At 39.5% G+C, this 15,649-nt stretch overlaps 1 long non-coding RNA gene across 25 annotated transcripts in view; it reads left to right on the top strand.

Annotated features, from left to right (window-relative positions):
• Positions 1–15,649, top strand: part of LOC118255977 (uncharacterized) — an 85,895-nt gene that overhangs the window by 44,970 nt on the left and 25,276 nt on the right. For 17 of the 25 annotated variants that reach the window (XR_007709234.1, XR_007709233.1, XR_007709239.1 and 14 more), the window contains 2 exons: positions 813–862; positions 13,867–14,092. This is a non-coding gene — a long non-coding RNA (uncharacterized LOC118255977). Of the gene's footprint in view, positions 1–137; positions 198–812; positions 863–13,362; positions 13,794–13,866; positions 14,093–15,274; positions 15,344–15,649 lie in introns of those variants that run through there. The other 8 variants (XR_004781118.2, XR_004781120.1, XR_004781117.1 and 5 more) reach the window with 4 other exon arrangements.

Raw genomic sequence — 15,649 nt, 5'->3', positions numbered from 1 at the left:
AAGGTAATAGGCAAAACAGCTATAAAGATCAGAGCTTGGAACAGTTATCACTGTGCAATAGAATTTTGTTTTTTAAATGAACCTATCTCTTCAGTTTACAAGTTAAAACTGAGATACAGCTTTTCATTTTCTTTCAGAATGAAGTTTTGCTATCTGCATTTGCGGAGCTACTTAGAAAGCACCAGCTAGAGAGAACAGTGGGTGACTCCTTTACTCTGAAGTTCTCTTGACAAAACTAAATTTCAAAGACAGCATATCTTCCTAGACCTTATTCCCTAGAAATCCTGTTCATTCACACAGGCAGTAGAAACAGATTTCATATTATTTTTACCATTAAAAATATACAGACAGCAATTCTATTTCAGTTTATGTTTCTTTGTTCCTTCCAGGAGATATTTAGCAAGTACTTCTGGGGCTTAGTCATTCTGGGGCTATTAGAAACTGAGTGAGGTCAGTGAAATGACACCGTAAGTGTTACTTTTTATTCTGATTGGGGGCATTTCTTTAACAGCAAAAATCATGTGAATTTATTTGGCATGAACTGTGTTATGTCAGGATTTTGCTTTGTAATCAAACCATTACAATAATTATGAGCTGGACCTTGTAACATGGCCCTTTTTATTAAAAAATGAGTTGACACATTTCTGTAGTTATAAGTAGCAGCTGGAAAGCAGAGGTACAGAAATTTCAGTATGTCTTGCTATAATGATATCAAAGACAGCAAAAAAAGGGGAACAGTTCTTTTAAAGGACACTCTGTGCATTTTTTATAAAGGGTTGGTCTCTATCTTTGTACTGTCTTCTGTTTTTCAGAGAGATGTCACTTTTTTGCCACAACACTACCAGGACACTGTTATACACAGGTAGGATGTTAAATTCATTCACTTGCTGCTTTATGTACTGTTCATTGGTGCCTTACTTTAAAATATTCATGCATCATTCAGCGATGTGCTAGTGTGATTTTCAGAAATGAAAACTGCAACGTATTCACATGTGATTCACTTCAGAACCATGTTGCCTTTTCAGGTTATCAGGTACTTAATAAATGAAAAGAATATTCTATTCTCTTATTGAGCCAGATGTTGCTATAGCTATATGGCTTCATGAATAAGCATTCAGGATTTCACTAAAAAGGTTCTAATTATTCCATCTGCATTTACACTTATATAACCTTCATTTGTAATTAAAATTTATTTTTGTCCTAATTGTGGACTTGATTTTCTTAACTGGTGATATCAATGCAAATGCCATTTTATGCACTCATAGCCACATATTGTTAGAAGTGTGCATGCATACATGACTGAGCACTCATAACCACAAATCAGCAGAAGTGTTGAATTCAGTATGGCATTTTATGTTCTTGTAACTTCAAGAAAACCTTATGCAGATCTCTCTGTGAATTTGTTTTCTATATCCTGATAGTATATTTGCAATTGCAGATTTCCAAGTTAATCTGATATCATATTAGGGTGACTTTGATATGAATTCAGCAAAAAGCAATTCACAGTGGGAAAAAGGTATACCTCATACATTTCCTGTGTCCCTTCAAAAAGTAGAACCTAATTTTAAAAACAACTGTTCAGACTATAAATTAACCAGCTAACTAGTCTCATCCAGGTGTTTAATCATCCAGTTAATCCATCGCTTGACAAGATTATGTTTAGAATCTAACACATGAACATATCATATGTCACTTAACCAGTACATTTACATTTCCTTGGTGACAGTGTTGAATAAAAAATATGCAATGTCATTAAGTACCTTGATGGACTGTGTCAAGTGTCTGGTGAGAGGGCTAGCAATTCAGGTATTATAGATCTAGGAGAAAAAGTTATTCTGGAAGAGCATACACTCGTGAAAACTTCCTGCTGTCATGCACAGCTGCACAGTCATGGCTGATTCTTAAATTTGCCCTTTGGTCCATGGCATAGTTTGACACGCATTTGCTCTTTTTACATTTGTATGATTGTTTGTATAGAGGCATCTGGTTTACAAAAAGTATTTTTCAAAATTCTTCTGATTATTTTATAATTAGTACTGTTTGGTTAGACTGTATGTCAGTACAGGCATTATTCAGAATGATGAAGTAGCCAGAAAGTAGCAGATTTTCTGAAACAGCCTTTCTAGGACAGCATACGGGCACAGAAGAAAAAGAAACTCTCATCTATTTTCCCCTTATAATCTATATAATGCCACTATTTCTTTAGCTTCCTTCAAACTCAGTATTTTTGCATCATCCCCTGCAGAAGATATGCAGCTGTGCCACCCTGCTTTTGGTCACATTGCACGTAGTAGGCAAAGGCACTGATGTTACAGAAGGAGAGGACTGGCCTTCAGTCTGTCAAATGCCACTTCAGAAGCCAACGTGCCATTTGTAGGTGTGCCATTACACTTACACTAGGCAATCTTTATTATTGGTACAAATTTGGATGTTGCTGCAGGGTAAGTGGGGTTTTCTAAAATATGGGAGAGGGCAGATATCACAGTAGCAACAGTGTTATGTGAAGTAAATGAGAACTCTGCCTCTATAAAGAGATAAATGGAATATCTCTGCCCCATCTTGGTACCTTCCATATGGGTGAATCTGGCTTTGTGATCAACAGACATCTTCAGGACATTGGACTGGTCTCTACTGTTGTTCGTGTATTTCTTGTGACTGGGAGAAGACAAGAACATCCTTTGGTGCACCTCATGGTCCAAAGGAGCTGAGGAAGCCCATTCTCTTGAGCAAGTTTTCATCCCTGCCATGTTACTAGTGCTGACTACTGACATCACAGCTGTCTGCCTGGTAGAGACATCCACCACTGCTAGCACTAGCAGTTGACTTTCCAACAAAGTGATGAGTTATGGTCATGTACTTATTTGGGTTGTCCAGCTTTGGAAAGCAATTACAAACTGTGTCTGGGGGATTGTTTCCTCTCTCACTTGCACATCCTGGTAATGAAGGGCTAGCGTGAGCTTTTCATATGCAAGTCTGCAAGCTGTTTTTCATAGATTCAGAGAGTAAGGTCTCCTCCCCACTCTACTTCCAAAAAACAAGTTACATTGGTTATGTCATTTTATCAGGGGAGTCATCCTGAAATAAGGATGTGGCTGTCCTGTGCATCTGGGGACCAGCTCTGTTAGGTGTACTAGGGCAAGTGGCTGCCTTGCAATGCTGGCAGCCCCTGTGTCTGAGCGGGCAGCAGGTAGCCAGGTCATGTGTGGGAGCCCAGATAAGATCCCCTCTGCAGTATAGTCATATGTTTGGCCAAAACTGACAGGCTGCCCTTTTACAGAAAAGGTTGACTGATGTAATCAATGACTAATGCATCTGGCTTTGGATTCCAAACTGAGATGACTTGGGTGACAACTATAAAACAGTAAGTCCATTACAGTTCCTGTGTCAGGAATTCAAATGAAAGAAACACTTACCCACAAAGTTTTCTTGACTGATATTGATCATTGGGGGCACCTTGAGGTCATTGATGAGACTAACAGTTTTCCACTTGTTTCAAAACAACCATGCTTTGCTCAGGCTGCAGGAAAGCCCATGGGTTGTTAGCATAAAATAACTCCAAGCTGATAAAGGTATCAGCCCACGGCTCTGGTAAGGAGTGGTTGAATGTGACAGTATTATGACTGTTGTGCTGGAAGACAGATAAGGGATTAATCCAGAAAGTTTTGCTACTGGTAGAAGCTGTAGTGTGAGCATCTTTTCCAAGCTGTATTGCTGAAACATTTGCTTCTGTTGCAATGCTGTGTGCTGGCCTGTGCTTGTTGTTCCCTGTTTACATCAGGACATGACCCATGACTCAGCCCTGGAAGATCTATTTTTAGAGAAAAACTGAAAGAAATCTAGCAAATTCTTCACAAATTAAAACTTTTCACTTCAAGTAGTCCAGTCCTGCACAGTCAAAGAAAAAGAAAACATCTTAAATACATATGGCATGAGCCATTTCTTTTACATACTTATGGAGGCTTCTAGAGAAAACAAAAGTAAACAGTGGTAGTCTAATCCATAAACGGAACAAGTATGTTTGAACACTTTCCCATCTACTCTAGCATATTACTGTATTACTACAGATGTACACATAAAAATAATTATTCAAATGTTAAGTTTTGAACTGAACACCAGAATAATTGTGCACAAAACTTCTTGTGATAACTTTAGAGGTTTCAAGAAACCAGTGTTTAGTTTCTTATTCTTATTTTATTTTTTTATTTTTTTTAGAAATCTGCTTGCTTTGATACTCTGATACACTGTGTCCTTGGTCCTCACAATTCTTTGTTGTTGTTTTTCAAGCTGAAAATACTGCAATACTGAAGAAAAATACTATTGAAAACTACTGAAAGTTTACAACATTGCATTTGGAAAAAGTACTACTGGGAAAATGAAAAAAAAACGAAAGTAACAAGACCAAAACTAAGTATTAATTTTCTGAAGGATTTTTGTCCTGAGGCTGCTGTGCTGGTTCCATAGCCAGAAATAAAATACACTGTCCATAAATCAAAAGTAGAATTTGAAATTTTTGGAAACACATGGAATCTTTCAGCTTCTCCTTCAAAGTGTGTTCTACTTCTCAAGTAATTAAAATGTTTCAGAGGGGAAAATAAACAGAGTTAAGAATAGAGTGAAAATCTCAGTGGGAAAAAAAGGATCATTTTATCACTCTTTCTTCAACAGTGCTTTGTAGTCCTTTCATCAAGTTCTTTGAAATTTCAGCCAACATTCTGATTTTATTTTTAGACTGGACTTACAAAAGCTGCATAGTCTAAGGGAAATATAAATATGTAGCAAATTAGATTCAGTCTCCCATTCTTTCCCTGTTGCTCTGAGGGGGTATGAACTCACTTGGTCTCACGATCTTCTCTTCTGTGAATGCTTCCCCACATCCACTTCTCTGGTGGCAGCAAACAGTGCAGTGCCAGGGGTAAGGTGTATGCTAGAGAATCTCTTGAGGTGCCTCCTCCGTAGTGCTATTTTTCTGGACTGAGTGACTCTTTTGGTTTTGTGTGACTCCAAGGATGGTGGTGGCCAGGAGCAAGTGGGCTTGTTACTCATCCCATTTCAGGCAGGCCATAGGTGATGAAGAGTCCCCTTGCCCTAGCAGACGAATCACAGCACCACCCCAGGCTGCTCGTGCACGGTCCCCTGCTACATCTTGGATGAGTCTCACTTCTGGCAAAACCGACGGTTTGGCTGAATCACAAGATACAGATGATGGCTTGTGGGACAGAATCTTCCTGGCAATTTCTTCCATCCAAGTGGGTCAGGAATTCAAATTGCGGCAGTATTTGCAGAAAAAGGGGAAAAAAAGTCATGACTGTCTTAGCAACTGTCCATTAGCCACTACTACTTTATTTATTTCCAGAACATGCTTTGAGTTTGAACTACTTGTCAAGCCATGTTGCCTGGTTTTGTTTAATCTCGTTTTTTTCTTTCTCAGTGTAAATGCTATGCATTGCACCTCAATTACTATATTTTCCTGGGAGAGGCTTGGGCTACTTCTGCTGTCAGAAACATATCCATTCACTTTTCATGGCTTCCTATACTATGAACCTTCACAGCTGTATCTTCTTCATCCAGTTCTATCTTATCTCTTGAATTTAGGTCTTACTAAAGGGTGCTAACAACAGGCTGGTATAATTAGATTGCAGACTACTAGAGGACATCAGACATGCATGCATTTTTACTGTGTTGCCTGCTGCATCAAACCAGCAAAAACAAGCCTCAGGATAACAAAGCAATTAACCAATTATGACAAGGCAGCTACTTTACATTACTTCTGGCTTAGGAACATTCACTCATATTAGACATACCCCTGGATGAGGTTTTTCTGTTCAAATAACATATACAAAGCCCAAGAGGGTTCCATAGTACTGAGAGGCTGGTATTTTGCTCTGTAGGAAGGATGAGGGTCTGTGGCCTCTCTGCACCAGTTGCTCATGATATTTGAAACACTGGAGTTGGATGAAGGTAGTTCAGTGGCTCCTCTCTTAGCTCTCACTTACTGTGTTCCTGCATGCATTGTCTTGGGACAAAGTGCTCACGGCAGCACACTGGATGTCCAGTATATGTCACTTTGGTTTTCCTTCTCCAGTATTTAGATAGGTGTTAGGAAGTTTGGCAAAAATATATATATTTATTTATTTATTTTCCAAGTGGAAACTTCAGTTCATCTTAAAACATATACATTGATATAATCATTGCAAGCAGCTTCTGATTTATATCTTCGGTACATCTTCTACAGCTGCTCTTCCAACCCCTACATACCAGCAGGTATTAGTGTGCGTCTGTTAATGTGCTCTCCTATTAGTGTGCCTCTAAATACCCTGCAAATTTGATTAGCAGGTGTGAGAATACTCATCTTCCTGCCAGGTTCTTTGGTTTTTGACAGGGTCTACTCAAAGTTCAGGATATACCCTGATTGGTCTAACACCTGGAGATAATTCGCTGTGGAAGTCTGCTCAGTTTGCCCATCATAGTGCTGATTCTTGTATTGGTGGAGAATGTGTGAGTAGCAGTGATGTAGCAAATGGAGGTCCAGGCTGACAATTATCAATGACATGGAAACAAAGACCAAGCAGTAAGCAAAGACAGAATGGATGAGTGCAGAGCATGTTTATTTAGGAAGCTCTGAGTTTGTCTGGGAGGATTCACACTGCCTAGCAGTGGTCTTACTTCCTCAGAGACTTATGTCTGCTGTTGTTGTTGTGCTCAGGAAAGGACAATACCCATAGCTTCCTTCTCTCCACTACGTTGAGGGGGGATTGCAACAGGGATTGGATTCATGTGGTAGTGAACCATGGGGAACAGCTCCTAGGAAGAGTGGGCAGCAAGTCTCCATGGAATAGAACAGAAGATGGGTAGAAAATGCAGCCTCCTATTCTCTCAAACCTCTACCTTCTGCTACACAGCTACTTATGTATCTGTATATCCATTAAGCACAGAAGGGGAAAAACTAACATCCAATGAAGCATATTCTACTGGCAGTAAGGCAGATGTGTGCACATGTCTGGTTCTGAGCCCATCATCCATCATAGGTGATCACCAGTCAAGATTACGTCTTTACTATGTCTTGCCAAGCTGGAAACATAAAAAATGCTCGGCCATATGTGTGTATATTTGTTAGCAATCTATGTGTGGTTCTAGCATGGTTTAGAATAAAGGTACCTGAGGCCACGCATGTCATATTGTGGTATATATGTTTCCTTTAACTGCCTTGTATCTTCAAAGTAAACAGTGTCCCATGACACCTATCACCCCAAAGCACCCTAAGATCCTTACGCTGTTATGCTGCAAGATCAATTTTTTTTTTGACAAATCAGCAGAAAAACATTGAGCTGTGCCTGTTCAGCTTCACTGCTCAGTGCGTTGCGGAGGCAGAGCCAAGGTTTTACCCTGTCCTTATACAACTACTTTTGTGGTGAAAACAAGTGATAAGAATATGGCACACATTTCTGTGTGGGTCACCTAATCCCGCCTGTGCTTATTCAGGGCTTTAAATGTAATTCTTGTTTTTGATGGCATAGTCAGGTTATATCTAATTACTTAATTACACATATCAGCTGACTAGTACTTAGGTGCATATGATTAGTGAGGCAATAACAGTGCTAATGGACTAGGCTGCAGTAAAATATTAATTTGACTGGGAAGACCTGAAGTGAGAAGGCTGTGACATGACCTTACAGAGCCATGGAATGGTAAAATGACAGTTTTACTGATGGGAACTATAAGAGCTACAGTAATTCCTTTCCATTATGAGCCATAAACCAGTTTAGAAATGGATAAACATAGTTCAGTTCATTGAAACTGCTTAGGCTTGAATGTCCAGCATTTTCAGAGCTTCACGTTGCAGAACCTCAAAGTAGAGGATGTATTTCAAGCAGCAGTAGACTGGAATTTCCTTTGTACGTGTAAGATTATTTTTTTTGGAGCACAGTTTCAGTGTTTCTACTGTCAATAGTATATTCGTCGGCCTTGCTGTGGACTAAATCAATTTGAGTCTAAAATAAATAGTGCTCCTCATATTTTTTGAAACGAGCTGGGCTAGTGACTACTAGAGTGAGCAAAGAAAGTAATTTTATTCTGTGCAATAATTCACTGACAAAATGTTCCATGCTGGCAGGGAAAGATCAATGCTCAGAATGGTTGGTCAAAAAAAATCATCATTCTTTTTCAGAAATTGACTTTTCACAAAAAGGTAAGCCAAAAAAATCTACTGTTTGCAAAATATTTCTGTTGAAATATTTGTGTTTTAAAGCTCAAATGCCAAAAACCAGAGCCAGTTTTCAACACAAACACACAAAACTAAGAAAAAATTTGTATTTCCTATGGTATCATTGAAGTAAAAAACTCCAGAAAATGATGACAAAATTAAAATTTATGCATGAGCTATTTTCTCAGCCACTTCACCCCCATCATCTGATGGATACTATTGACTAGCTCTGCTCTAGAGGAGCTATTTGGGCAAAGAGAAGAGGGGAAGAAAAGAAGAAGGAATAATTATTTTCCTTCCAGATGCATAGTAGCGATGTATTGTAATTTGTAAGCCTTATTTTGTATTCTTTTAACGTAAAACTTCAGCTCCTATTTTCTCTGGCTGCAGAGAAAACGCAAAATAGACCTCGGGCACCAGGGACCCAGACCAAAGATATTCCTAGGTCACACACTTGCCTTCAGTGGGACACTAAAGCCTTTCTGTGGGAGATGTATGTCTTCTTCACAAAATGTAAATATATGAGAATTGTAAATGCTGGGTTTTGGAATGACAAAGGTAAAGAAGATTTAATAATTTCAGGAACTTTACGTGGATTCCTCCTCTTTTAGATATCACACTCTGGGAAAGTATACCATGCATACAGCTGTACAATCTGCCAAGAGTTGCTTACCTTTCCTTGAGTCCTAAGAGTGTCTCTAAATATGAATTTCATATTTATATTTATATATATATATATTTTTTTTTTTCTTTTTTCACCCTCGGTAAAGTAAATCCCAATCAAAGATGTGCAGAGCTTTCTGCTTCCCAGTCTGTTACATGACCGAGAAATTTAGACCTTGTGCAGATGGTACCTCCATCAGTCAGAAAACACGATGTTGTGCCCCGGTTGGAGGAGCCGATGTGTGAGCTGACCGGTGGTGAAGCACTGTATATTTTAGCTGCACCGTTACACACCAATGAAGGGACCTCTGAGCTTGGAATATGGTTCAGACAAGTGGTAACTGACTAACCAGGAAATGCCTGTTTGGCAGGGTGAAGAATGGAATATCAATTTCCCCCAGAAGCTCTTCAATTACACCCTTGTGGACACCTTGTTTTAATGTTGCCTAGTCTACTCATTGGAGTTTCTTTCCTCTCTCTTTGAAAAGCCAAAATGAAGGAAGACTTGCTTTTTTTTATTATTATTATTATTTTTTCAGCAACAGTTACAGCATGAGAGCTACTGAGGCTTAAAGATGCCTCAATATCAAGATAGTAAACAGCTAAGAAACCAACTTGTGCAGTAACCATTGACTGAAGTACACAAGCAAAAGTGTTTATTGTACATAGCATAGATAGTCATCTCACAACCATTATGCTTGGCTTATTCCTAGCCACTACAGCACACTCATCTTCAACACTGAGAGATTCACCATAGCAACAGAGAAGTTCCACCAGGATGTGCTATGACAGTAGCCTCTCCTGACTACTTCTGTTCTTTATGGCTGATGTTCCCCCTACTTGATTTCCAAGATGAGCAGGAGAGAAAATACAATGAAACACGGGATTCAGGTTAGTGTGGAGAAGGACAAGAAATAATAATGCAAGGGCTAAATTCAGAGAAGTTACTGTTTCTCTGTTTAAAGAAGACTAATTTTCTTCATAAAGGACATTACAACAGCAATAGAGTTATCCACAGCAGTACTTTCTTGATCACCAAGCGCAGTTTCTGTGCTGTCAGAGAGCAGGGCTGGAACATGTGGCATTAACTTCGTTTCAGGGTTAGCTGTTTGCAAATGGGACATTGGGCGAGAGAACTATGGGCAATTTAGGAATGGGGGAAGAAAACGGGTATGGACGATTGTTGGATGAAAGGCTCAACATGAGCCAGTAGTGTGCGCTTGCAGCCCCAAATGCCAACTGCATCCTGGGCTGCATCTACAGAGTGGGCAGCAGGTGGAGGGAGGTGATTTTCCCCCTCTGCTCTGCCCTTGTGAGGCCCCACCTGGAGTGTTGCATCCAGGTCTGGGGCCCCCAGCGCAAGGATGTGGGGCTGTTAGAGCGAGTCCAGAGTCAGTCCATGAGGATGATCAGAGGGCTGGAGCACCTCTCCTACGAAGAGAGGCTGAGGGAGCTGGTAATATTCAGCCTGGAAAAGAGAAGACTCCAGGAAGACCTCACTGAGGCCTTTCAGTACTTAAAAATGTCTTATAAAAAGATAGAGAAGGACTCTTTACTTGGGTAGATAATGATAAGACAAGGGGGAATGGTCTTAAACTAAAAGAGGATAGATTTAGACTAGAAATTAGGAGGAAATTCTTCACTGTAAGGGTGGTGAGGCACTGGCACAAGTTGCCCAGAGAAGTGGTGGATGCCCCATCCCTGGAGGTGTTCAAGGCCAGGCTGGATGGGGCCTTGGCCAGCCTGACCACAAGGGTGGCATCCTTGCCTATGGCAGGGGGGTTTGAGGTCCCTTCCAACCCGAGCCATTCTATGATTCTATGGAGAGGTCAGAAGAATGAAAAAGCATGTGTGTTAGGTCTTGTCCCTGAGCTGCACCAGTGCAGCTGAAGATGCTTCTCCAAAGGAACTTTACAACAAAGTTCTATTGATGTTTAAGTATCTTTCTGCATAAGTAGTAGCCAGTAAGCACTTCAGAAGATACACAGTTTTTTGCTTATAAAGTGGTGATCAGATGTTTGAGATTAGATTTTTGATACTTCTGATAATTTATCTCAAAGCATTTGCCTTGGAGCCAGGGCTTTGAGTGAAAAGCACGGCACAAACAAATTAAGTGTTAGACAATGCAATGAGCTGGGAGCCTACACCCTATTTTTTAAAATGTCTGTTTAGGGATCTACATTTGGTAACCTACATTTAGACTGAAGTACTTCTGAAGATTTTACCCTAGATCTTCTAGACTCATAACTTGTTAATTTGATGGAAACCTACTTATGTACTTAGATAGACAAAATTAATCTATATTTAATTACTGGATTCAACCCCCCCCCCCTCCCCTCCCAGTTCTTTCTTGTGGGGGAGGAAGGGGAAGAACTGTGTAGTACAGTTGACTTAGTACAAAAGCAGCCTTGGTTTGTGAAACACCAGATTTTTCAGTAGTATGAATCAGATTTAATTTCAGGAGATAAATTAAGTCAAGGTAGTCACTGTCAGATGTTTTGATAAGATTTTCCATTGTGAGTGACTGGAAACAATTAAAGCCAATTGCTTTATTTTGATGGATATCCATTGTTAAGTCTCACATAAATCTGAACTGTTACTGGTTGAGGATTATTCTTTCATTCTACTTGATTAGGCATGAACATAGTAAGAGCAAAATACATTTTTAGGGCAGTTCTAGATTCTAACTATGACTGGTCGCCACTGATGAGCAGATTTCAAGTAGCACAGTTCTGCATGGCTTGATGTTACCATGAGAACCTTAGAAAAGGTACTGTTAGAATAGAGGCATTTCTTTCAAAGAGACAATATTGAACTTCTTGTGTGCATATAAATACATCCACTTTTTAATATCAGGTATAAATTTATAAACATATATATATATATACACATGTAGCTGCAGGTGCCATGGTAATTTGTCCTTTTATTCCTGTTTTGTGCAGCTTAAAGCCATAATAAGTTTTGTGAGATGTTGGAATAGGACATTTTTCTGGATTTCTCTGGAAACAATGGAAGACTTCCACTAAGATTCATGACAGTGCTTCAAATGTGTCCTTGACTGGATGGCTCTGCCTGATTGATATACGGGGATCCTCCTCAGGTTACCATATCTCTGAAAGATGTTCTGACAGAAAATACAGCAAGATTTCTAACATGTTTTAAGCTGAGCCTGTTATGAAATTCTGTTCTTCTAGAGGATATGGTACTAAAGAGAACAAAACAAAGCAAAAAAAAAAAAAAGAACAGAAAACAACAACAACAAAAAGGCAAAAAAGGAAAACAAAAAAAAATGTTTTTCACATTTATTAGAAACCTGAGAAATTGGATGTAGAGCAGTTCCACATAGCAGTTCCACTTCTTCTAATGTGTCTAAGTCAGGATAGCTGTCTACCTTGACTTTCGGTATACTTGGTTAAGTCATATGCACTTCACCAGAGAGATTTGCTTATATTCTTCACTGTCTGTGTACCAGTATCTGACCTCCTGATTAAAAAAGAAAAAAAAAAAAAAAAGGTAAAACATATACTGTGTAAAAAGGAACCATGGTAACATTCATTCTAGAAACTCATGCTGAAATGATTGCGTTATGTTTCTCAGTTCTTAATTTGATCTCATTCAAAATATGGATGTCATTGATACTGCATGAAAATGATAACAAATGTGTTCAGTTTGGCTGGAATACATAGCTTGGTTTTGGAATAGGCTGTTACAGGGAAGTGTTGGTAGTGTACTCAGTCTTCTCCTTTAAATAACTGGACATTACTTCAGCTTTTTTTTTAAGTCTTTTGTCGGTCTCTAGATGATTAACCCTGCTTCACAGCCATGAGCTGCATCAGAAGAACCCTCCACCCTGTATTTCATGTTGTTGCTGAAGTGGTTCATGTCCAAAGAATTGAAACTGGGAGACTCTGGAGTCAAGTGAGGAAAGCTGGTAGTGATTCATGGAGCTCATAAAATTCAGATTTCCCCAGCTTGCAGAGAGACTCCACTGGACTCAGATCCACTAGATGAGTCAAAGAGAGCAGAATCCAAAGTGCTATTTCTTAGAAAAATTTGTTGTTTATGAAAAAAAAAAAAAGTGTATCTTAAGCTCCAGAGGCTGCTTGAGCAATGCAAATTGCATGAGATGAACAGATTTCTCTCTTTTGTCTGCCTGCACTATTCTCAATGGAATATCTAGACAGTGGATGTAAGCCTGAGAGTAATATTAAATATGTTCACCCATTGTGTGAATAAGTTGGTCACTGACATAAAAGACTTTCCTCTGACTTCTTCTGTCATTCTATCAGGATCTGCTCAAGAATAGCTGACTGGACAGTTGCCAAGACTGTACTTGAAATGGCACTTTCATTGTATCAGGATAAGTCTCACTCTCATCTTGTAGATGAAAGTATTCCACAGTGAAGATCTTTGTGAATGTTTCTGGTTCTTTAGCTTTTTATTCTGCATCTGTATAGCTCAAGGTGCAGTAGGATTATAGTAACCAAACAGAGCAGAGCACGAATCACAGCAGCAAGGCTCTGGTCCAAGAGGAAATGACACAGTTTTTTTGGCTTAAAGATGGAAGGAGGCATTTCTTACCACTGTTGCTATTGATGTGTTCATTTGCAGTAGTTAGCCTAATAAATGCATTCTCCCTATTGGCACATAAACTAGATAAAGGGCAAGTTCATTTTCCTGGAGAGCTCCCTGACACTTCCAATCTTCTTGCCAGCAGCACCAGTCCTGGCCTGTTTGAGGAGAGCTTGAGGCAGCTGCTCAGTACTTACCTGCAGTCAGTATAGCACTGAGGTGATGATTCTGAATGGGTCTGCTGTGAAGACGCTGTTAGTATTACTGATGTTTTTGTCTAATGCTGAGTTCCTGGTATAGAACACCATGTTACCAAGTGCCCAGTGGGTGACGCTTTGATGTGACTTGTGGGAGCAAGGTAAGTACTTCTGTCTGAGTAAACATGTGTCAGAAATAATTTATGGGTTTTCGTTTTTGTTTTTGTTTTTCAGTACAACAGAGATTTCACTCTTTTCCTCACTGAAAATGTGAAATTGCTAAATCATATACTGAGTACCCTCTTGCTGCCACCCCCCCGCCAGAGATTGTTAGGTATGGAGAGTTCTGGGAACCGAGCTAAAAGGATGGAAGGAAAAACGATGTGCTGTAATTTCACCCAGGATAGCAGTTAAAAGCATGCTTGCTGTTATTTTAAGGATTTAAAGAACCTGATTCCCCGTAAGTGAAATCATAATCTGTTATAATGTGTCATAGCAAGATGGGCTTTTGTCTTGTAATTGTTACCTGCTGTAAATATTTCAGTGCAAACATCCTGACTAGCATAGAAACACTGCCAACTTTAGGCAGAAATAAGAGTTTTTCTTGTCCTTGGGAAAAAGACAGTATTAGTGTAATCCACTATCATAAACTTTGGTTGTCGCTGCATTTCAAGAGCCTCTTCAAGCAAACTCAAGCCAGTGAAGAACTCTATGAGGAAAAGAGATAATTAATACTACAGCTGCTCTCTGATTAGATGTACTTGTTTCCATTTACTTCCCTCATAGTATGATTCCTGGATGATATATCACAGGGAAAAAAAAAAAAAGTTAAGGAAGAAGTTTTGAGTAACTTTGCCTTTTATCACTGTTGTATCACAGACAGACACAAAGAGAGGCAATGCTTGAGAGCTGTAAGACACAGATGGGAAGGAAGTGCTGTGTAAATTGCTTTTCTTCTGGCAATTCAAACCAGCAGAGTCAATACAAGCCATTTGTGGAATAGTTTCTGGACCATCTCATAGCTCTTTCATTTGTTGACACTTCTCAGTACCACGATGCTGTGGTGGAGAATCACAATTTTTCTCTGCAGGAAAGAGCTTTCAGCATTCATTGAGTTCAAAGTGCACAAACTTAAGCAAACAAAAGTACTGGCCATTTGGTATTTGTGGAATTATTTGATATCAAGTTTCTAACAAACTTGACAAAACAGAAAGTCATTCTTCAGAGCTGTCTGCCTGCCACTTTAACCCTGTCCATCAAGGTGTGGGTAAAGCACAGCACTTCCTCTACTGTAGGGATGCTTGCTGCCCCAAGGAGCTGTAGGCACCCTCACCTTCCTGGTCCTGTTTTGTGGGCAACAGCTAAGAGCTGCAAATCAGTGCAAAGAAAGTCATCCAGGAATTAAAAATGTTCCGAATAGCTGAACATCCCATTCAGTGAACTAATGGGCAGCTACTGTCAGGGTGCATCAGGGATGGTCTGGTCCTATCTCCATGTAAGGACAAAAATTCCAGTGGTTTTGATGGAAAGCTAAGAAAGTCGAAAGTCGATTTAACTAAACAAAAGACAAAAGATTCTGTCATGACTGAGGAACAAGAGGGGGAAGGGAGAGGATATTCACTGGGTTACTCATGAGTTGCTTGTGCAATAGTGTTATTTTGCTGCTGAAAGGAAGAGATGGAAAAGAGAGAAAAAAAGGAACAATGCAGAGGTAAGGAAAGACTCAGTAGGTGAGAGAAGGAAAGGATCTAAACCCTAAGCTAGCCAGAGACTTTACTGATTAAACGTAAATGAAGACTGAAAAAAATGATAACAAAGGGAAAAGGTAGCTTTTGAAAAGTGAGTAACAGCAGCAAATGCATAGGAACTCCAGCAAACCCTAAAAAGGAAACTGAAAGCATACCATGGGGAATGATTAGGGGCTGTGGTTGTCTACTGATAGCTGTAAGAGTTTACATTCAAGAACAACATTTACTTTTTCATTATGCAAAATTTGCCAAGTCTAAGTCTTAACTAT

This window comes from Cygnus atratus, chromosome Z, assembly GCF_013377495.2.
Source record: "Cygnus atratus isolate AKBS03 ecotype Queensland, Australia chromosome Z, CAtr_DNAZoo_HiC_assembly, whole genome shotgun sequence".
Classification (NCBI taxonomy): domain Eukaryota; kingdom Metazoa; phylum Chordata; class Aves; order Anseriformes; family Anatidae; genus Cygnus; species Cygnus atratus.
Note: the sequence above shows the minus strand (reverse complement) of the source record. Positions and strands in the feature narration are given on the sequence as shown.